The sequence below is a fragment of the Taeniopygia guttata genome, chromosome 13 (genome assembly GCF_048771995.1).
Source record: "Taeniopygia guttata chromosome 13, bTaeGut7.mat, whole genome shotgun sequence".
In the NCBI taxonomy this organism is placed as follows: domain Eukaryota; kingdom Metazoa; phylum Chordata; class Aves; order Passeriformes; family Estrildidae; genus Taeniopygia; species Taeniopygia guttata.
Window position 1 is genome coordinate 6,180,423 of NC_133038.1, and position 23,882 is coordinate 6,204,304.

Genomic DNA, 23,882 nt, shown 5'->3' on the forward strand with positions numbered 1-23,882 from the left:
CCAACAGCTGAGTGCCAGTAGTGCTGATGACTTCTGTTTTATTTATGTTTTGCACTGAGCCATGGTGAATGATAAAGTGTGTCTGGGACACGGCTGTGGGCAACACTCTGAGTGTTATAGTTGGAAATCTGCCAGAGTTGCATTGCTACCAATTTTTTACCATTAGCCTTCTGGAAGGAAGGATTCAGTTTCATTTTATTCCCTTCTTCACCCGTGTCACCTTTGCAGTAAATTAATGTGAGATCTTCAGCAGAGATGGAGCTGACGTGGTGAGCTGCTGCTCCCACAGCTTCCCCTGGGACTGGGGTGTGAGGAGTCAGGAGCATCCTTTGGGATAACAGGGAGCTTGGCTTGGGCTGGGGCTGGGCTGGGGCTGTCCTGCAGCTCAGCGGGAAACTCTGAGCTTGATCCCGAGGAAAAAGCAGAAAGCAGCAGTTGTTCCCTGCTCAGCTGTGTGGGGACTCGTGTCCAGGCTGTAATTAGGAGATAGACCTGCTAATGAATTGGTGTAATCCCCTGCTGTGCTCAGAGGCTGCTGGGGGATCTCTTTACCTGCCTTTGCAGAGGCAGGTGACCTTGCTAAATACTTAGCAGTAAAAATGTGTTTTCCCTTGCTTGTTTCGCAGCCTTTCTTCTGGCTCTGCCAATGGAACTCTTCTTTGTTAATTGAAAATACTTACTCAAGTTTAGTTTCAGGGAAGGAGGGAAGTTAGAAGAATACACATGAACATGTTCCATATTTGTCATATACATCTACATGAATGCACACACCTATGAAATTCTGATTTCTTAATGGCCACACTAGCAATAAAAACAAAAGAAATTTAATATTTAAGCAAGAAGTTATATTTTAAATTATTTTTATTCGTCACCAGCCACGTAAAATATTTAATATTTTCACCGCCCAACTAATTATTCAATTACAGTTAGGTAGATTGTAATTAATATTTGATAAGACAAACTAATACTAATTGGAATATCTACTACACTGTAACATTTGCTCACAGATGTGTTGTTTAGCTTCTCAATGCCTCTTTTTTGCCCTTGGTGAAGTTGCAAATGCTCATCAATGTTGCCACAAGGCCCAGGCTGCACCTTAAGCTATTTGACACACAAATATAAGGGTGAGTGTGCTGGGTCAGAGGAGGGTCCAGCCAGCTCCTGTCCTCACCCCAACAGGGATCAATAGTTGATGCCTAAAGACAAGAATTAAGAAGAGGGCAAAGGTACAGCAAGGCTTCCTGAGAGACAGAAAGTCTCCCAGACTTCATTGATTTGTGGCCTGGAAACATCCCAAGATAGAAATGGTGTCTTCAGATTTAATATTTGAGCTTATTTGTTACGTCTAAAGTATACAGTTATTTTGTATAATTCATGCTTTCCATCAGCAAAGGACTGAGATTCCTCCAAGGGAAATACTCTCTTTTTACTGGAAAAATGTCTTGTCTGCCTTTTCTGATTAATGAGAACATCCATATGCTGGCTTTTGTGAGTGGAAGACGGATCTGATACCACTTAACTATGTTAACTGAATGTAAAAATCTGAAGTGGTGGGATAATGAAAGTAATTTGCAGTTTGTCGACATGTTCCCTTTGATCAAAGAGAGTGGGGGAGCACAGCAACTTAGACACACCACAACCAGACTGTGGCATTCCTAGGACTTGGGGCATTTTTTGCAAGTTAAGACTTGGTTTTGTTTCAGGTAGGAACAGTGCCAGCTCCTACAGCAGATGCAGGCTTAAATGGATGATTTCTGTGTCAGGGATCATATGGATTTGGGTTGGAAAGGATCTTAAAGATCATCCAGTCCCTCCTCCTCCTATGGGCAGGGACACCTTCCACTGTCCCAGGCTGCTCTAAGCCCTGTCCAGCCTGGCTTTGGAAACTTGCAGGGATGGGAAGCCACAGCTTTTTTTGGGCAGCCTGTTCTCACTCTGCAGCTCTGGGCTTGGCAAGAGCTGCCCAAAGCCAAAGAGGTGCAAGAAGCACCTTGGCAGCTCTGTGATGGGCTCTCCTGGATCTGGGGCTGTGAGAGGGAAACCAGCTGGACACTGACCATCAGGTCAGGAGTGACCTACTGAATGTGAAGGGTTTTTTTTTTTGCAAAACTGTACGTGTTTGGGCAACACAAATGGCATACATTGTTTTTTTTTTTTAAATTATATTTTTCTTCCTTTTTTTTTTTTTTCCTTGCATGGTTCTGAGCCAACACAAATTATAGATCATGAGAGTTTCCATGCATTTGTCTTTTACTTTATTGCTGACTAGGATGGTCCCTGGCCTGGCTCCCTGCCTTATTGTGTGATACACATCACCAGAGCATGGAGGAAGCACACTGCCTTCACACTGGAGCATCTACACTTGCTGCTCCCTGGAAACCTGGCCATTGATTTAATTTCATTAAGTTGCCCCGTCTCATTTATATCACGAGAGATGGGACTTGTGCACACTCAGTGCATTTTGTCATGAATAAAGTTGTTTTTACCTCCACATCCACACCTCCCATTACTTCTTCTTCACAATGCTGCTTACTCATTGGCAAACTGTACTGAACAGGAACATTCACAGCCCCCCTTCCCCAGCCTGAGCCCAGCCCCTGCACTCAGGTTGCTGTGATGGTCTGGTCCTATTACTGTTACTTCCTGTGCTCAGCTGATGCTCTGGTTAATGCACAAAAATGTAGCACTGATTTTCTTTAGTGACTATTCTATGTTACAATTTACGAGTAGAAATGAAAAAGTAATTGTAGCTGTGGTCTCCAGAGATAAAATCCCTTCAAAGCAGTAGAATTAGGTCCTACTGCTGCATCAGCTTTTCCTGTGGGCTCTCAGCAGCCATTTCAGTTGGCAGTCTGATTTTTCATGGTTGGCCTGGAAGAGGACAGGAACTGCAGGTCCACTTTTGTCCTTCATGTCGGAGTTCAAGAGAGGCAAGAAGTCTGCAAATGTGTACAACAATCACAGGGCTGAGCTCTGCCACCCTGGCTCCTGTTGTGGGTGGTCCCCCAAGGTGTTGTGAAGCCTTCAGGGGTGTATGAAACATATGAGGTCCAGTAAAGTAATTAGTGCTAAATAAAGTAAATTTATTTGATTGTTCTGATCTGTGTGTCTGTGCATGCTGTTGTGGACTCGACAAAAAAAAACCACAAACATTATGAACATTTGTGTGTGTGTGTATATATATATATATATATATATATATATATATAAAAGGCACTATTGATGCTAGCTTCCAGTATGCATAGTTTCATGTGCTGGTTGCTGAAATCTTCCTTCTTGCAAGCCCAAAACTTAATGTGTTTTCCAGATAGGTGTAACCTGTTTGTGGGTTCAGGGTTTCTTGTGAAGGTGTATTGGGATTTTGTGGTACTTTGAACTGCCATGGGCTTTCTCCTCTGAGGGAAACCTCTTGTATATCTGGTGTTTTTTCCCTTTGCTTTTTATAAAATTCCTAGGCAAAGTCAGAGTATCTTCATGGCTTCTGAGTTACTCTTAGAAGAGCATCTCTGGGTGTGGTTTGAGGATGTAAGTCTGACACAGGGAGCTCAGATCCTGCTCTCTCCTCAGTCCTCACCTGTTTTGTGCTGCTGTGCCTATTTTCCTTCACAGGCTGTATTATGTGGACGGGGATAGGATGATCCTTTGAGTGTTTCCCATCTGCCAGGGCTTAGGGATGAGCATTTGCACTTCCCAGTGCTGCTGTGAGGTTTCTGCTGGCTGGCAGTGCTCTGCTGCTGGGTGCCTCCATCGCTGTCTCTCACCTGGTGTCTGCAGCGAGCCGCACATCCCTGCTCAGTGCCAGGGGCTGACCTCCTGGAAACTCTGAGCATCTCTAGCAGTGACAGTGGCTACAAAATGTGGTGATGCTGAGCCCCCTGCACCCAGAAAACCCCAGCACATTTCCTAGTCTCTGACAATTGCGTTGGAGGCAGAACTTTGGGAACTGCAGCGTGTTGGGCTGGCGGTCACAACTTCCCATCTGCTGTGAGCTCCAAAGCTTTGAATTTCTTGAGTAAGAGCCATTTTATCGTGCAGAGTATTAAGACTGAAGTGATGTCTCTGCTTTTAATATGAAAGTCCTGTTATTCTTCAGAAATGCCATAATGAATTAAAATATTCCCTATGGAGAAGTGCATTACTTACTTTTGTGTTACAATATTGGACTGGAATAAAAAGCAGCCAGGCTGTCATTCATTTCCTGGTCTAGGGACACTATAAAAGTACTGTAAAGCAAGAATAGCTTTGCACCACATTTCTTGAATTCAGTGATTGCCCTCTCAAGGTGCCACACATGATGGATTGTCACAGACTCTCTGTCCTGCCTTGACATTTCATTCCTATCCAATGTTGTCTTGTGTTCTGCTCTGAATCTGCCAGACAACTGACCCTAGAATTTAATGCCACACCTTCTTCTCTTTTCTTTTTCTGAGCAGCATCCTCTGCAGCTGAGGCTCTGAAATACTGGAGGACACTGCATCTTCCTCAGGGACACGGGCAAGGGAGAGCTGGAGCCTCTGGGGGGCTCGGAAGGGAATTGTGGTTGGTGGTCGCCTGAGGAACTTACCTTCACCCCAATGTTGCTCTGAAACGAGTCGTGTCCAACAGTCAGGTTTGGTAAGGTATGTATTTTTCCCCCTGCTCTTGTATTTTGCTCTTTTCTGAGTATCTACATGTAGGGAAAACAGAGCATTAGCAGCCTTTGAGTTTATTGCTGTATTCATGCCATGCTCATACTGTGTCTGTAAATAAGCTTTGCTCTCCCTGAATTTAGAAAGCGTTCACCAGGAGTGAAGTGTTTTTATTGTCTTGGGCTTGAGGGGGTGTCTGTTCATGTGATGTTCTTTATTAAACGAAATGCTTGCTGATGGTTGTGTGTTGCTGCTGGTGATGGATACTTGGTGATAGGAATCCATGTTTTGAAAATCCCACTTGTTGTGTTTCACTAATGACTATAATTCTGAGGGTCAGAGTTGGGGAGTATAAAAGGAAATGAAGTAGCCCATTTATAATTAGCCCTGTGCTTTTCTTTGTGCTCTGTATATTCTCACTGTGTGCAAAGGATGGAAATACCACTACCAATTTCCTGTATAATTGTATTCCCCCTTTGTTGTGTAGCACTTAAAATTTTTGCCTGTGTGAGTGTTCTCATATCCACACAGATGTTGCCCTGGCTATGCTGGAACTATAGCAAAGCAATATGCAACCATTTTCTAACAAGAAACTGAAGGCCAGGACATATTGTTGATGAAGATCATGCTAGATGAGTTTTTAAGGTAATAGAGCCTCTGATTCTATGGCTTCTTTTGCCTACATCAAGTTATTCCTGTAAAGGCAAAGTTTTCTGAGTCAAAAAAAAAAAAAAAAAAAAAAGGGCAAGCAAACAGATTTAAAGCAATAGTTCCCAGATCTCAGTAGAGTGGTATAAGATGATATTATCCTTTTTCATTTAGCACATGGGTATTGACTTCCTTCATATGACTGAACCAGCACTATAATAATCTTGTTGAGAAAAGTACAGTAGCAATATAACACCTGTGCTTGGTGTTAGTGGAGGAGCAGGGAAAAGAAGTCAAGACTTCCTTAAAAGCCTCTAAAATAAATAGCAATGCAGGTGAGTGTACATTACTTCTCCTGCTTTTGCTCTGGTTGCACTTGTCATGTTGGCTCTGGAAATTGTGGGCTCTAACTCTGATGCTCCAGCAAAGCTCTGCCAGTGTCTGGCAATTGCAAGGAAAAGTTGGTTGGAATAGCTTAAATTAGGTGCTTAACTTTTAAATGTTGAGGGTCAAGAAAGGTCTGTTCCAACCACAGCATATGCTGTTAATTTGTGCAGGAATTTCAAGCAAACAACACAGTTTCCAGGGCAAGGTTCCCATCATTACAGCACAGCACAGCTCTGCTTGTCTGCCTGCTCTGGATTCTGGAAGAAGAGCTTGTTAGACATTGCTCCTGCCTTTATTATCCTCTTCACTCCTGTTTATTTCCTATCTACTGCTCTTGTGATTATAACACTTAAAGGGAAGGTTGTAGGAGAGGTATTTCTTAATCAAGAGAGCTTCTGCACTCTTGCAGAGAAAAATTTGGCACTGTTAGAATATAGAAATCACAGCAGTTTTGTTTATTCCTTGTTTGGGTTTGAGATTTTTGAGTTGAAATATGTAAATCTTCCTTGCAGTGAGTTTTGCTGGGTACCCAGGGTGTCCCAGGGCATGTGAGGATCTGCTCCAGAGGTGTTGGTTGTTGGTGGTGGTGCTCCTGCCTTGGGTGGGGGGCAGTAAATGAGCTCTCCTGTCATTCCTAAGCCAGTCCAAGTCTCACTGTAAGGTCTAGATAAATGATTTGTGTGAAACTATTATTAAGGTATAAAAAATAGTCTAGGTTGGACTTCATACTTCTGCATTTTACTTTTTGACCATCAGATCTAAAACTTGGTTCTTATTTAAATCTCACACTTCTGGAAACTTCTTTAAGAAGAACATTGCACTTTGAGAAGGTTGTGCCAAACTATAAAGATTTGGCCAAATTCTTGTTGCTCACTTGAGTAGATGAGGTCTTTCCTTATTGATTCTCTTCATCTCAGGTGACTACCAGAGTACTTGAATTCCATCAATTTATCTCTTCCCATAACACCCTTGTAAGACAGAAGTGCTGCTTATCCCCATTTTGTAAATGGTGAATAAGAAACAGAATCACCTCTAGGTCACTTTTAAGTGGCAAACATCTGTCCCTGATTTTCAGGCAGTTTTAGTGCACAAGCTGCATCCCACACCCACAGCTGGGGGCACACAGCCCTGGCTGAGCACAAGGTTTAGTTGTGGATCTTTCTGAGGTCACTGCTCCCACCTAATCCAGTTTCTTCCATGTGTCCTGCTCTCCCAAGTAGAGAGGGTTTTAATTAAGTGATTACAGTAACACTTAATGACACCAGGACTCAACGTTTCCCTCCCTATCTCTACTGAAAACTGAAACATCTGTTCAGATAATGTGAGCTGAATTCATTCATCTTTGCAGCAGAGTGTTTGCTCACGTGAGACGAGCAGATTTCCCTTTTAGGAACATTTATGAAATTGTGCTGATGGTAATTTTATTGCATGAGGAATTAGTTTAAATGGATCTGCAGATAATGTGCAGAGAAGTAGTTTTTTTCTGAAATTGCTCATTTTTGGATTAGTAGAATCTGGTTAGTAAAATAGTCTGTTCGGCTGAAAAGGCACTTTTAATAAATATGTAAGAGAAATTTTTAAGTAGCCATTAAACACAGTTAATAAATTTTATCTTGCAAGTAGAATTGAAAAAAAACCTGTTCATTTAATGTGTTTTATGGCTCTCATAGCAATTAATTGTCTTCATTACATGAACATAAATCCTTAATGTAATTCACCTTTTTCAGATTAATTTCTATGGAAATTTTCCCTTTGCTTTGTTTAGACTAGTAATATTATTTTTCTTTTCTAAAAGTCGAATCTCAACATCACATTTTTTTACCTTTTCCAGATGTTCTGTAAATCAGTTCCAGTTAAAAAAATCTCTTTGTGCCCCAGGCCAGTGCAGGGGTGGTGTTGCAGTGTGATGCTCTGATCAGGTGAAGCAGAGACTGCAAGCCCTGCTTGACCTGCAGCAGAGCAGTCTCCCTCTCTCATTTATTGCATTACGTGGTCTGATGAAAACTTACTATTTCTTTCTTCAAATTTTTCTTGTTTCTTATATGATTTAATTTCTTAAATCAGGAAAAAAACCTCTGATTTTATTTGCTTGTGGGTTTGGCTCTCACAGTAAGACCCTAATGCAACTTTTCAGTGTCTTTGCTGGGGGGTACAGGTGTCTGAAAATTTGTCAGTAAAATTGTCCTCCAACATTATTGTGGGAAAATTTTAGTTGGAGCATCACGGAATTCTGCTTGAATTCCCAAAATTAAATTAAAAGCTGTATTTTGATTAAAGCCTTTATTCCCCTAGATAGAATTTTGCACACCAAACAGGACAAGAGGACAGCATGCAGGATCGTGTTTTACGTTACGTTTTTTTATCAGGGAGCAGGCTGAGCTTGTTTGCATGAGTAACATTTATGCAAATGTTTTCTAATGTTGCTCTGGACTGTTTTGCCAGGGTGAGGAAATAAAACAGCTATTATATTTGCAAGTTTTTGTTGCAAGATCAGCAGGCTGGCTGTTAAGGTATCAATTCCCTTGATGACGCCACTTCTGCAGCCCCATTCACTCAGCTTCTCCTCACAGGGCTTTTATTGAATCCATCAACCTGACACATATCAAAGCACAATTTCTGATAACAAATATCTTGTTGTAAAATGAATTAAAGAGGTGATAGCAGCGGCAGAACCAAGTTGAATTTCTGAAAGAAAATAAGAAACTCCAATACTAACATGAGATTCTTAAGATACCAATCACAGAACAGAAATATAATAGTGCTTTACCTGTTCTCCTGAAGTACTGAGAAGTCAGTGGGTCTGTCTGAAGCCATTCAAATGGCCTTGCTCCAGCTTGTGGCTCTGCCTTCTGCCCTCTGATGTTTGTAGTGGTGCTTCAGAGAGCGTGATGAAGCTGGGGTTTGTTTTCTTCTGGAGACCTTTCCCCTGTGAGGAGCAGCATCCTCTTTGTAATTACTCTGTACTCCAGTCGTGCAGAGACCTGGAGTGCAGAGTGGAATTGCTGGCTCTGAGTGCTGCACACATTCCTTCTCTCAGAAGTCAAAGCAGTTTGGAGCCTCTTGTCCTCTGCAGAGCTGCTGCTTGGCAGCCCATGTCTTAGGCAGAGTCCAGCCAGGGTGGAAAAGGGCCTATGTTTCTTTGGGCTGCAGATGTTTTGAAATTAGCTGGCTCAAAACCTTTGTCTGAGAAGAGATTATTGTCTTCTTGCAACTTTCTCCTATCTGTTTTGATCTCTTCATCCTGCTTTTCTATTCCCTTTGGTTTTGCATCTCTCAGAGGACAAGGAGCTTCTGGCAGGGCTGCCTTTGCACTGGTACTGCTCTCACTCTGCCCAGGCTCCCTTACCTCTGATTTTTGGCTAGCATGCCCTGCAAGATACTAATAATAATCATGCTTTTTGCTCTGTGGCAGGCCTGCTTTCTGGATAAGTATCCACTGACAGTTTGCAGCCTAGCAGAGAGGAAGAGGAGGGCAGCCAACAGTTGATGTGGAAAATTAATTATGAACTGCCATCCTCCTGCCATGTAGTTAAGGCAGCTCTGCATTGCAAGCTTTGCATCCAGCTGTGCATTTCCTTCCTCCAGTAGTGGGAATGCTGCCAGAACAAAGCTTAGTGGAGAATGTCTCTTACGGGACTGATCACTCAGGATGCTCTGGAGCCTTTACTGCTCTGCTTTCAGCTGTGACACCACACAAGGAGTAGTTTTTAACCTTTTGTTGGAGGCATGTTTAGCTTAATTGTGCATCCAAGTTGATAAAGATTTGTGTGTGTGGTGGGGAAGTCACCCATGTCCCTCTGCAGTCTGGGAGCAGCATTTTTGTATTCCAGTGTAGAGGTGTCCTGGTAACATTCAGGTTTAGAGGAGCTGCAGCTTTTTATATTTTCATCCCTCAGGATGACATATTTACTTCATAATGATCCTCAAAATCTGGCCTGGTCCATGGAAGGGGGGAGTTTGACAGGCACCAGGCAGCCCTGGGAACATAATTACCCAAAGGAGCAGCTCTGTCCCTGGACAGCCTCTGTTTTAATGATCACAGGGGCATCTGCTGGAAGCCCCAGCGCCATGGGCAGTTCAGGGGCTGTTCTGGTCTCATAATTGAAGACTGGCTCCCACTGCACTGAGCACTGCAGAGCCAGCACAGCCCAGTCTGAGTGCCAGAGATGCCCTTCCTTAGGGAGCCCTTTAGGATATATGAAAGAGTCTGAAAAAGGGAGGGTTTTGGATAGCCCTGACAAATTTTAAGTGGCTATTTGGGGCTGAGCTAAAGAAATGAGCACTTAGTGTAACTTTCCTCGAGGAAGCCTTTGTTTAGTTCAGAGGGTATTTAAGGGTGTGATGGAAACAGCCTTGGAAAGCCACAGCATTAACAGATGTGAGGTGTTATGGAGATACTTTTCTCTACAATAGTGTCTCTTCAGACCAAAAAAAACCCTTTTGGCTGCTCAGGTTTTCAGTTAAGGTACCAGTAATCTCCACTTTGTACATTTTTATTACAAAATTCATTGCTACAGTTGCTGACTGATTTAATGGTTAACTGAGGGGTGATCTCTAAGAAATACCAAGGATCTTGTGAAGGGTCAAATTGCTGCCTGGTGGAAGTCACTGACTCAAATCATGATGGTGTGAGCCTCATCTTCTTCCTGAGCTCTGCCTCCTGATTGACATAAATTCTACTTTCTTTCTAGTGCTGTCATGCTGATTTTTTGCAGCCAGGGGACTGTATTTGGAAGCACATTGCACAGGTTTAGATGTGCTGCAAATAATTGTGAATGCCTAATGAAGGGAAGCTAAAACATACTGAAAATATTTGGAAATACGAGGGAATGTGTGCAGCCAAGCATTAGCTGTGAATGGAGTGTTCTTGTTGGCATCGTTTAATGAGAACTTTCCAGCTCCTCGTTTCTGTGGTGAATATGTAGATAACAGCAAAACCAAAAAAGCAGGGTTGCTGTAGGCGAATGGAAGGAGCCTTTCACGTCTGGGGTAGAAGGGACAATGAAGTGAGCAGCATTTCTCTTTATGGCTGACACCCCCTCAGTCTTTGCCTTCCAGTTACTGGGAAGGGGCCAGCAGAGACCCCACAGCACTGGCCTCCTCTAAACAAAGTTGTGTCTTATTCCTTCACAACACCAGATACCATCTGTTTTTTACTCCTGGCTGTCCAGGAAAAAACAGGGAGAATTTATTTTACTTTTTTTTTTCCTCTCTCTCTCTGTTAGTTGGGGTAAGGTAGTTCAATTTACATCTCTCCAGACAAGCTCAGTGCCTTTGACATGAGTGGCCAGATGTCTTTTTGTCCACCTCAGGCAGTGGTCCCTGATTTTTGTGGAGATTCCTCTCTTCCTTTCCTCCCAGTGCTGCTGTGATTTCCAGTCCCAATGCCATGTGAGAAGGAACACTTCAGTTTTATGTTAGATGCTGTATAAAGGCTTGGGCTTGAGCAACCATCAAATTGATGTGCACTCAAGCTGTGTTGTGATGCCATCACCCACGTGTGTGGAGAAGCTGAAAATCAAAGCATTCTGAATAAAAAAGCACCATGAGGGTTAGGACTGTGCCATTTCCTTGGCAGTCCTTGTGCCTCTGTCGGGTACTGGAGGTTCTCAGCTTCTCTCCTTCTGCCCAGTCATATTCTGGTGGGTCTGCACCAGCATGCTGGAAATGTAAATATAATAAAGAGGAAGAGGAAATACAAATATAATAAAGCCAATTCATAAGTTTTCCACAAACCCTTTTGCATTTTATGTTAGATTGGGTGGGAGAGGTGGCACCATTAGGTAACACCTCCCAAAGTGTCCTTGAGTTTATGTCTAAAGTCAGGAGGTTGTGAGTCCTTCTCTGCACTGCTGTGCTGCCCCCAGGGGTGACACCAAAGCTGCAAGTTTCCCCTTGGAATGCTCTTAAAAGGGGGCAAAACAACAACAACAAAAGTCTTTTTCCTGAGGAAGGCTTGTTGGCACCTGTCCTTGGCTCAGGAGCAGGGGCACAAGGGGGTGGGCAGCCCTGCTCTCTGCTTGCTTTCTGTCTGGGAGGAATTTCTAGTTGTTAATGATTAATTCAAACGTTTCTTGTCATGAGTACAGTCTGCAGCGAGTGATAAATCTGGGGTGGGTTAGAGGTGGAGGTTGCTCAGTGCTGACAATTAGTTTGAGCCACAGGCTTTGCTTTCATTGGCATTTTCACAGAATTAACCTGGACCTTGTCAATTAAAATCCAGACACATTTTGATGAGGGACATCTTCTTCTAATGATAATTGTAATAATACCACTTTTCTTCATTTAAAACCTGTCAGGCCGGCCATGTTTCCTGGAAAATAACTGCCCAGTTTTCACATTGCCTAAATAACTAGGAAGTATCTTTCAGGTTTTTTTGAGCTGACACTTCATCACCAATAACTAAAAGCATATGAGGCCAGAGCTGTTAATCTTGGAACACTTACCAACTTCAGTCAAGGTAATTTGACTTTATCTGCTAAAATAAGCAGGTTTATTAGCCTTCACTTTGGAGGCTAATAAACATTTGATAATTGCCTCAAGTCGTTGATGGGGATTTATCCTATTTAGGTCTTCTATTTGACAGTGTAGCTCCAGAGCATGTCCTAGGCAGTGATCCATTTCTGCAGCTCATGTGTTCATTAGGTGAAGGAGGAAAGGTTGATTAAGGAACTTGTCTGAGTTGCACAAGAAGTCTGCAGTAGAAGTAACCCTGGAAATCTTCTGCCCTTGTATATTAACTGCAGTGGTTTTTTTATGTGTCTGTAAATACATTTAGAATCTCTTTCACGCCACAAAAATGACTATTTAATAGTTGCAATAGGATGGTGTATCAGGTTTCAATTAGAAACCCATTGTGGTTTTATTTTAGCATAGCATGAAAAATAAAAAAAGTGAAAATCATGTTTAGTTCTGCATGGAGAAATACTTTTCATTTATCTGAATGGGGGTTCATAAAAATCCTTCACAAATAGCCAGAGTAGGGAAACAAAAATCAAGTAGAACTATCTAGACCTTGCAGTGTGTCTGATCTGAGCTTGTCCATGTGGGTGGAAAATGCTGCACTTCTTTATTAAAAATTGCTTCTCCTTCTTTGGACAGGTGTAGAAGAAGGAACTCTGATTAATTATGAGCACCTCTAGGTGATGCCATATTATAAATAACAATAACCCACCTTATTTCTGTAGCAGCTGGAAAAATGTCATCAGTTGTTTGTAACAAAACTCTTCTGTTTGTTTTGTTGTTTGTTCAAAACTCTGGGCATAGCATGGACTCTGAGTAGGAGATCCAGGCACAAAACACTGCACTGAAGAAAGACTGAGGAATGATAACTGAGGACTAAATGGGCTTGGGCTGCTGTGCCTGTATTCTAGAAGTTTATAGTTGTGCTTTCAGTCAATGCAAAGAGTAATTCACCTCCTCTGTGGCAGAGCTTTTCTTTTCCCTTTGCAGTATGAACTGGCAAGCCTGTAATCTGCATTCTGGTGCATATGGAAATCACATTTGCAGCAGCATAGCTTGAAGGCTGTAAATATTATCAGATATTTTTCCGGTGAGCCTTCATCAACTGAGCTGTGTATCTCACTGCTCTCATTTTTTTAGGAGTGCATTAGGGGTGATCAATAAAACCTGACCTACCTTTGCAAGTTAAATAGGCCTGATTTTAAATGGCCAGACTTAAAGGGATTAAGATTTGCTAAGTGTGATTTAAAGTGCAAGCAAGGTCCATTTACATGCCATTTCTTTTCCACTTTTGAGGTTTGAATTGCAGTGGAAAACGGGTCATGTTGGACATTAAAACATGGAAGTGGAAGCTGATGCCTTGCTGAGCATGTCTTTATGTAGGGGGTGCCTTCCTACCCTGCACTTCACTGTCTCAGTGTGTCTTACTGAAAATATGAATTAATTCCTAGCTGTGGAACACACCTAACTGCAGAGTGAAGGCTCCGTGAACTCGGACTATAAACAGTATTTCTTGTTCGGTACTTTTGATTTCTGGGAGATGACCAGGGAGGAAGAAAATTGTGCAAGAAACAAACTAACAGATACAACATAATAAAAATATATATCTGCTGTTTAACCCCTGGAGTACAATGTGGAAGTGGAGGCTGGAAGAGCAGCACTTCCCTGCAATGCAGGTCTGGCTGGGCATGAGGAAGGGGTGGATTGGTGCTGTAGAGATTGTACTTCCCCACCTCATTAGTTTTAAGCATTTAAGAACCTGAAAGCCATGTGGAATGGTCTTGTGTCATGAAAGACATGTTTGGTTATACAAATGAAATATTTCATTGCCTTAAAGTTAGTCAGAAGGGTGTTGTAATTAGCAGGTCACTGAGTCAAACATGCTGAAATAAAACCCCTGGCAGGAATGCTGTATCCTGCAGACATGACCTCTGTTACAAAGAACTTCTTGAAAATATTTTAAATATTTTTGTGGCACTTGTTTGTCATGACCAGCCAGCTATCGTTCTGTTGGGCTAGTTCTGATTACTGTGGTATGTCGTGTGGTGCCTCTGGGGATTCCAGCTGAGATTGGCTGTGGTACATGCATTTCCTGACGGGGTGTCTCAGTTTCACAAGATCACAGTGTGCCAGCTGCTCTTCCTCTCCTCTGCACGGTTCCTGCTGAGAGCAAGAGGAGTGTGGGCTCAGTGAGAACATCAGAAGGTGCTCAGATGTCTCCATTGTTTTACATGGAGCTTGTGTGCATGAGGTTTGGCTTTAGGCTTGTGTGCATGCATGCTGATACTCTGTTAGACTAGTTATTAATAAGAATTATCATTACTTTTGTCCCTAAATGATTTTATGTGTCTCTATGGCCCTGGTTTGAGCTCTGCTATGCTCAGTGCTGGGGAGAGAGGTTGTACATGACAGTCCTTGGCCCAGGGAGCTTCTGTGTGAAAAGTCTGAGTGCAGTGGGAGAAGGAGCCAGGATTGCCAGCCAGTGTGGAGGCGACAGATGGAGCACAGCGGTGGAGATGAAGGATGTGCTGAGCTTCGTGTTGCGGGGCATCAATGATCAAAACTCCTCTTTGTTGTGGTGCCTGTACAAGGCTCACAGCAATCAGGGATTTGGTTTGCTGGGACTAACTCCTGCCTTGTTAACTACTACCTCTTGATTATTTCTGTCTATATCCATCTGCTGCCTCTTTGCTGTTAGATCTGCAAATTCCTTAGGGTTCAGAGAGCTTTTTCTTTTAGTGTTTGTGCACTACTGAATTCCGTGGGGTTCTGGCCCAGGGTTAATGCTGGGAGCTGTTATCAGTGGCATTTGCACATGAAAAGTAAGGTGTTAGGAAAACAATTATTTTCATGTCCTGATTATCTTTATTTGCATTTCAACATCCTCTGAATATTTGAAACTGAAAACATTATTTAAATGAAAGATATATGATTATAATTATTGTCATAATGTTCTGTAACCACAAATAGGTCAGCGCAGGAAATGCAATTTTTTTGGTGTGTGGTTGTTTAGATATATATACACACACATCTGTATTTGTCTGGCAGGTAGATTTTATCTTACAGCCTCTGGCAGTTGCTTTCCTAGGTGCTTATTCATATTTAATTGAGCTCCCCCATGCATCTGCATACATAAATACACAGTTGTTTTTTAGCACCTGTTTGCATATTTTGATTCTAGATTGACCCTGAGGCTGCTGGCTTTGGGGTTTGTGCAGCCCCAGGTAGCTGAATTGGGATATTTTTTACTCCTCTTTCCCCAGCCCTGAGCCCGTGTCACAGTGACCTGCCAGCTGAAGTTTCCCCTGCTGGCACCACGCCACAGCCAAGTGCTTTCAGCGAGTTCTCAGCTATAATCCTGAGCTGATTTCTGGGATGCAATTCACTGCCACGGTTATCATATCAAAAGGGGAGTGATTTACATTTCCTGCACGTCTCCGTGTTGCCAGCCCCGGAGGATGCTGCAGAGAGAAAGTTAAGGCAATTTGATAAAATAAGGAAAATTAGTCTATTTACAGCATTGCATCTTACTCTGTGGAGGAATTTGATACAAAGTTGGCATTAAGTATGAATTTAGGCTGTGCACAGAGATTATTTTGGGGACTTTTTTTGGCTCCCAGGGAAAAAAATAGGAATATTGTTCCTGAAGACTGAATGCGTGGAGAGCTGTGTACTTGGCTTTGTGTGCTGCAAAATAAATCTTTATCTTGATTTCTTATTGTGTTGCCCCTTAAAATCTCTCTCTTCTCCTGATATTCATCCAGAGCAGTGTCTGCATAACACGTTATCTTTGGGTTTTATCTGACTCTCTCAGCCCTCTGCAGTTTCCTCACTGAAAAGACATTGAGCAATCATGCCAGCATCATTTGTACAAAGTGAAACACTTTATGCTGAGGTATTTTAAGCACGTTCCTCCTGGAAATGCCATAGGCATGGCAGGACTGCAGCGTTTGCTGCTGCTGCACATTCAGCTGCCTGTATTTGTATGCAGAAGCACACACAGTGGTGGCTTCACATTCATTTCCTCTGTATCAATTACTTATTAGTAATCCACAAGCCCAATTAAGGAACTGGAGGTAGGATATAAGTTGAGTGTGGCCATGCCTCTCCTGTTGGAGTCTGGAGAGGGAAGGGATCTATCTGGTGCAGGTGACAACTGGTGCTGTTATCTCTGAGACAGATTCCTGTGGTCTTGTCTAACTTTGCCTTAATTTCCTATTTTTTTATGAGCATCTTTCTTGGCTGTATTGTCTGTGCTGTGGTGAGGGGTTGTGTAAAAGGGGTACTTAAGGAGAGCAGGGCAAAGCACTCTTGGATTTACTGCACCTTATTTTGGTCATTTGAGGTTTTGATATTGTATACTTGCAGATGCAAATGCAAAAATATGTGCCATAAGTTTCATAAGCTTTCCAGAAATGGCAGTAACTCCTCTGCAGGGTTTGTAGTCCCAGGTCAGGGGGTTTTTTAGGAATTGGTGAGTAGAGGTCAAAAAGTTCAGCTTCAGACTGTTCAGGACAGGGTATGCTTTGCCTCTCATTTTACTTCTTTTCTTCCTCACATCTCAGCAAAGAAATACCTTTGTTCATGCCTGTGTTTTACCTGCCTTTAAAAGCTTTGAAGCTTTGCGTAGTTCTCACTTAACTTTAGCAAATCCTTTAAAAGCAGATCACAGACCAGGAAAATATCACCTCACTTAACTTTAGCAAATCCTTTAAAATTGACCACACCAGGAAAATATCACCGTGTCACCTTGATTAGTTTAGGTGCCTGACCTCCTCTTCCTCCTAACTTTGACTACTGTTTCTTGTCATCTTTGATTTCATCTTTCTCTTTTCTGTTTTTCCCCCCTTTCCCTTTACCATCTCTGAAGATTTGCACTGCCTGATGCTATCACCTCTCCACACTGCCTGAATCTCAATGCAGGTGCCCTGGGACGAGATTAGTCTCACCCTTCAAACTGATGCATCTCTTTTAATGTGTGATGTCCAAAGAGAAGATCATTCCTGGATCCTGGGAATTAAAATTGACATGTTCACATGTTGCTTTATCTGGACAAAATGTAAACTGAAGTGGAAGTCAGATGATAGTGTGGGTGCTTGGCTGGCATGCAGCAGGTCAGGACACTTTCCTGTGCAAGTCATCACTGATGAAAAGGGAAGCTCTGCATTTTTCTTCTGTCCCTCTCATTCTTTCTTTCTTTCTCTCTATTCTACTTTTTTGTTAAGAACTGATTTCCTTAGGGAGTTGTTAATGCTCAGGGCTTTTTACCCTGACATTTCGGACAATGATGTGACAACACAAGTGCATCTATTACTCTTCCTCTGGAAGCTGACTGAAGCTAAGGACTTGATGGATAATGGCCACATTTTCCGGGAGCACCTGATGTACATGTGAGGAGAATGACTGAGTGAGCTGCATGTAAAACCAGATTATGTCAGGCACAAAGTCTGAGCACAGAACCAGGAAGGAAGACTGAGAACATGAACCTTTCCTCATGAGGTCCTTAATTTGCTCCCCTTCTCTCTGTTGCAGAAATCTGGTGCTGTGTTGAGGCAGTGCAGGTTGTGATGTGGGAATGTGTAATCTCCTTCATGGGAAGGGAAGGAAAGGGGAGCAGGCTTGTGTGGCTTGGGCAGCTTTAAAAGAAGGAGGCTGCACACCTGGAAATGGAGCATCACTTCACCTTTGGTTGCTAAAGAAAGCTGATTCTCCTCTGCCTTGAGTAGTCAATTTACAAATTGAATGTAAAACAGCACTGGCTGGATCTTGCATTCTGTGCTGCTGTGGGGGCCCTTCAGGGAGAAAGGAAGAGAGCTGGAAGCCCTTGGGGCTGGTTGGAGCTCTGGATCTGGAAGTCACAGGCCACTGGAGCAGGTGAGGTGTGCTGGTAGGATTCTGTGCCCTTGGTGCTTTGCTGTGTGCTGTAGACCTTTTGCTGAAGCTGATACTGCTCTGGTTTATATTCTGCCATGCTGCCTTGCTGAGGCTGATTTTGAACTCGTGCAGCTGGGAGGGGATGGGGAGGAAGGGGGGTGACAGTGGCAGGGCTGGGTGCTCCCCCTCCCTGTTCCCCAGCACGTCACTCAGGCACAATCCTGCTGACCACTGACTCGTGTTCTCCCAGTTTCTCTCTCTTCAAGACCACTATGAGAAATGGTCAAGGGTTCAAGTAGTTCTCATGGAACTGGAGAAGGAAAAGTGCAAGGAGTGCAGGGCCACGTGCATTTGGCAGCAGGAGCCCAAGTGTGCAGGGAGTGGATGGATGGCAGCTCTGCCCTCAGCTGTACTGTGCTCATGAGCAGCACGTCAGGAGCTGCCAGAGTGCCCAAACCTTTCCTCTGCTGATCTGCCCTGGGGTATCATGAAAGTGCATTTCATTATGTACTTTCTTCTTTTAATGACTTTAATAATTATTAGGTGAGCTTTTAGGCTCAGGGAGTAGCTCACAGGTGAGGTGTGCCATTGCATTCTTGATGTTGGAGCCGTGCCTCAGGACAAGAATGTGCTCCAAGCAGACCTTGAATGTTCAAGTTTCATGGAGGACACACTCATAAATATTTGTGAATCAACCAGGAAGTTGCAGTGTGCCAACGGAAAAAAATAACATAGTGGGAAAACCAATCTAAGGTTGAGTATCTGTTTCTGGAACATATTTTCTGTGAATAAATTCCTGGTTTCTCTGTGCTTCAGATTTTCCATCTTGCCTGAGGCACTCCCTCACCCTTACCTGGGATTTGGGGAAAACTAGTAATTTACCAGATGTGAGGTAGTCAGGGGCCAATCTGTAGACACCAAAGAAAACCAGGCAGAGAAATCAGAGTGCTCTCTCTAGCAGTGCTTGCTGTCATGCTTTTCTTCAGTTTGTATAAGGCAGAAGTGTCTGCAAAGCTTCCTTTTCTCTACCTAATGTAGCTTATAATTGCAATAACAGTTGCCTCACATGGAATAGGGTGATGCTGTTTCAAATAACAGAACAAAAGCCCATAAAATATTCTCCAAAGAAATTTTGATATCCCATGTTCCTTATTAGAGAAGATTTTGCCAAGAAATATGTGCCTGTAAGAAGGAGGCTGATAAATATCCCCACTGTCACAGCATTAAAATATAATTGCCCCGGGGTTTCTTGATTATCTCCAGCACAGCTGTCAGGTTGCCCCTTTGAAAAAAATGAACTGACATCACATGCACAAACTTCAAAAGATTTTCTGTTTTTTGTTGTTCTTTTTTTTTTTTCTAGAAACAGGCAAAATTATTTTCAATTATATTCTCTGGTGTTTTTACCAAACTTGGGATATTGCACTGAAGTGGGGACCTGTTGCTTTTGCATCCAAAGTTAAATGATTGTTCAGGTTTCCTGTCACGCTTGGGCATTGCCCCAGCAGGACTCCTGCCAGGATTCTGTACCTGCTGCCTACATATGTAAGAGTATTATATATTAGCTGTGGCTGGAACAGGGGCTCTGTGTTCCCAGGGTGTAATCCTCTCTCCCACTGCAGGAAAGGTGCCCTCAGAGCCCTTGCTGCCTCCTGTTGTGGTCCCTGTGAAATGAGAGCAGTGATGTTCTTTCATAGTGCTCCATCCTGGAACAATGAGTTGCTGCTGTTCAAAATGGGCCCATTTTCCAAGAAAAAGAGAAAGGAAGTAATACAAGAACTATAAAAAATAGATAATTTTCTGAGCTTTCAGCAAGTACAAACCTGCTTCCCCAATAACTGAATATAAATTTCCCTCTAATTGCGGGTGTTTTGAACCTATCTTTAGAATAGCCCCTGATTGGTAAGGAGGATTTTCAAAGCATTAATCACCCAGTTCCCTGTGGCTTTTGGCAGGAGTTCAGTGGCTGATTTCCCTTTGTGGCTTTTCTGTTAATCTCTCCTTGACCTCCTCTCCCAAGCAGACACAAGGGTGGCACATCCAGCCATGGCACCAACGGGGTTCTAAGGCTCAAGGAACCACTCTGGGCTGAGCAGGACTGGTACACTTGAGCTCTTCTTTACTCTGGGAGGAGGGAAAATATTAGGTTCTTTTTAGGGCTTAGTTTTAGGTTCAGTTGTTATTCTGGGCTCCTACGAGAGTTAAAATGAGATTATTACACTGGCCAAAATGATTGTGAAGGTGAACACTTCAGAACTTGGGAAAAGTTTCAAAAGGCTGAGTGTCTGGTCAAATAGAGGGGGTGTTGCTGGCAGGGGTCAGCTCAGGGCAGGTTTTCTTGCAGGATTTTGGTCTCACAGTCTGTTCCAGGGCTGGTGCAGATGAGGGGATGGGCAGAGAGCCCAATGTCTGACTTGGATCTGTACCCACCCAACTTTTGGAGCCTGCTGGGCACAGCCTGAGCATTGCTCTCTTACCCTGGTGCAGTGGGAGATTGCAGATGGCAGAGATTTGGAGAAACTGGTTTAGTTTGAAAACAAATCTCTGTCTCTCCTCCAGATAATTTCTGTTTATTTTTGAAGGGGGAAAAGCAGTCAGGCAGCTAAAAACAGCCTAGCCATGACAAGTTGGTGATGCCTGGCCTATTCCAGAAGGCTTCCTTGTGTGTAGTACAAAGTGTTTCTGTTTGTGCAAATGAATTACTAAAAAAGAAAAAAAGCTCATAGCCTTTTGGAAGCCATGCTGTGACTGAAACTGCCAAAGAGGGAAGGAGGAAGATATCCCCAAATGGCTGAAATGGTGCTGATGCCTCAGGATTTAGCTTTTATATTTTTCACATTCTGTGCTGCTTTACTGTGTGGGTCTGGGCTTCATATTAAGGGACAGTAAGCTCTCTTCACAGAGCAGGGAGACAAAACAATTCCATCTCCAACTGGGCACCAAGGACAAATGATCCAAATCTCAGCCCCAAGAGCACCAACAGCGTGGGCTGGAGAGAGAAAAACAAGAGGATCGGACTGCATGGACTAAAGCTGGAATGGGACAATGAACTCCAATATACAAACGGACCAGAACTTATAAAAGTGTGAGACCCTGTGACCATTTTGTGACCATTTTGGATTTATCTGGGGTGTAGCCCTGCCTGGGCTCTTGTGCTGCCCAAGGTGGATCTCTTGAGACTTTATAATAAATCCCTACTTTATTCTTTAACTCTCTCTAGTCTCTGTTCTATTCTTTAACCCTCTCTAATCTCTGTTGACAAGGCATCAGTGCATGGTATCACCTGGGGAGGAGCAGTGGCTTGCAGGGGATCCCAAGAAGTGTTTCCTTGGGCATCAGAGTTGGGCTTTAGCCAACCAGCCCACCCTCACTGAAGCTGGAAGGAGGTTTATCCCTATTTTTTTGAAGGTGGAGTGAGAACTGGCACTGCTGGAATGAGCAGCCCCCTGCATGGGCTGGCAGGTGCCTGTGCAGGGTGAGAGGGAGTGTGAAATGCAGCAGGGCACCAGCTGGCAGACGTGGTGATAACCCTGGAAAGGGAAATGTTTGCAAGTGAGAAGAGATGAACGTGTGGATGTGCTTGTAGGATCCTTGTTACCGTGTTATCGAGGATCTCCAGGGACAAAATAGCCACTCATGTGTGCAGCATAAACAGATACACACTATGTATAAATAATGTGTGCAAGAGCAGCTTCTGAATGCAATTCCCATCATTATTTAAAAACCTGCTACTTAGGCAAATTATTATAATTCTAGTGACACTAACTAATCCATCAGTAATTAGGATGGGAAATGGGAATAAATTCCATGGAAATGATCTTGATATTTCACCCATCCAGTTGTGTGGTAGTCTTCTTGAAAAATAAGCTGTCATTTGCCCAGAGTTTTTTGGAGGGCTGTAATTTAGCTGATTTAAAAAAATAATAAAAAAATCATCCCCCTGGAGATCTCCATGTTGGGTTGAGAACACTTAAGTTTAGAATAATACAATTAGTAGTGCTTTTGCTGCTTTTGCAGTATCTTCTCTTAGCATAGCTGATTATGTAAATACTGATAATAATTCCATCTTCTCTTGGCATTAGTGGCATCCTGTGAGCTCGGTCCTTCCCAGGCTCAGTGAAGCCTCATGGCTGCTGTTTCACCAGAGATGCTTTCAAAACTTCTTCCATGAGTAAGAGAAACTGCAAATGTATTTACTAGGGCTGGGGGTGTTTTTCCTGGAGAAAAGGAGACTGAGGGAGGACCTTCCTGCTGCCTCCAGCTGCCTGGAAGGAGGCTGGGGGAGACTGGGGGGATCAGTCTGTCCTAAATACCAAGTGATGGGATGAGAGGAAATGGCCTCAATTTGTACCAAGGCAGATTCAGGTCAGGATTTAGGAAAAATTCCTTCACCATAAGAGTTGTCAAGCACTGGAATGGGCTGCCCAGGGATGTGGTTGAGTCACCATCCTTGGAGGTATCTAAAAGCTGTGTAGATGTGGCACCTGGGGATACGGTTTAGTGATGGATTTGGATCCAGCACTGGGGTTGTTCAGCATACCTCAGTATACCTGCCTTGAAGAAAACACAATTTGTTAAAATAACAGTGGAGTGTTGGGAAAAACAGCTTGTGAAACCCCTTGAGTGATGTTCCAAGTGCTGGGAGCTTTAAAATTCACCCTTTTTGATCTGCCAGCCCTGTGGCCAAGAATCCTAAATTTTTACATGCTCCTAAATATGCCAGAGGAGTCAGCTCCCCTGTACAGGAAAATGTGCTTTTGTAATTCAGTATCTTGCACAGAACCTGGTAATGAAGTGAGTTTGTTCCTTGGCTTTGCTCTCTCTGGGGAGTAGATTAAGATCATCAGACGTCTTTCACTGGCAGCCCAAAACAAGTTTAAATATCTGTGTTGGAGGAGTGAGGCAAATGCAATTCCTGCCTTACATTGCGTGCCCCTATTGAAGCAGGTCACTGTCAATGAAAAACTCTCTCACTAACCTTTAAAAATGGGTTTCTCTGTAATTCTGGTTCTGCTGAAGGGTAAAGCTGTGTACAGTAATTGAATTGGTGGGGCATGCTGACTGAAATTTTATGGGATGAAATTACGGGCTGTAATAGATTGTCTCTGTTTTCCCTGCTCTTCCCTCTATTGTATCTTTTTTTCTTTGCTTTATCTTCTCTTATTTCTTGGTGTTGGAATTGGTATCTGAAAAGTTTTAAGTGGTTTACTGAGGAAAGATGAAATTGTGATTCAGGAAATTTTAAATTTTCAATTTGTTTTGAACTCTTTACATCTTGGAGCCCTGGTCATCTCTGCTGGCTAAATTATGTTGAAGCAAAGCTCTTGTTTAAAAAACCAAACCAAAATACTCAGTAGAGCAGGACACCATTTACAATCACTGCTAGAGAGCCACTGAAATGTAGGGGAGGAATTCTGAGATTCTGTCACAGGAGGAGAGAGAGTTTTGGTTGCATTCAAATCCTTGGGACCTCCATACTGGGTCTGCAGAAAGGACAAATTCCCATTTGAAATCTGTGAGTAAGAATGTGCACATCTGCTTTTTCCTCCTCAGATTTTAAAACCATATAGGGTTTGGGTTTTATTGCTTTCTGTAACACAGAGGTTGTTGAGCTTCTTGGTTTAGGATGTGTTCCTTTCCTGATAAGATGCCTGATTTCAGTGCCTCTCTCAGCAGGCAAAATTGCTTGAAAGTTTCTTGGAGCATCCAGGTTGGGCCAGTAGCAGATACTGTCTCAGTCAGTTCTCTTTCTCCCCAAACTATTGTAATGCCTCCTACATTTTTTCCAGCTATAACATACTTCAAATGAGCTATGATTCTTGCTAAAATATCTAGTAGGAATGTTGAACAAATATATGACATATTGTATAATTGAAGAAAACT

At 43.0% G+C, this 23,882-nt stretch overlaps 1 protein-coding gene across 8 annotated transcripts in view; it reads left to right on the forward strand.

Annotated features, from left to right (window-relative positions):
• The window catches only part of SGCD (sarcoglycan delta), a 308,895-nt gene that overhangs the window by 104,813 nt on the left and 180,200 nt on the right, over positions 1-23,882 (forward strand). For 6 of the 8 annotated variants that reach the window (XM_072935307.1, XM_072935308.1, XM_002198133.7 and 3 more), the window contains one exon: positions 4,434-4,619. The gene's annotated coding sequence lies outside the window, so the exon portion shown is untranslated. Of the gene's footprint in view, positions 1-4,433; positions 4,620-15,865; positions 22,171-23,882 lie in introns of those variants that run through there. The other 2 variants (XM_072935311.1, XM_072935305.1) reach the window with 2 other exon arrangements.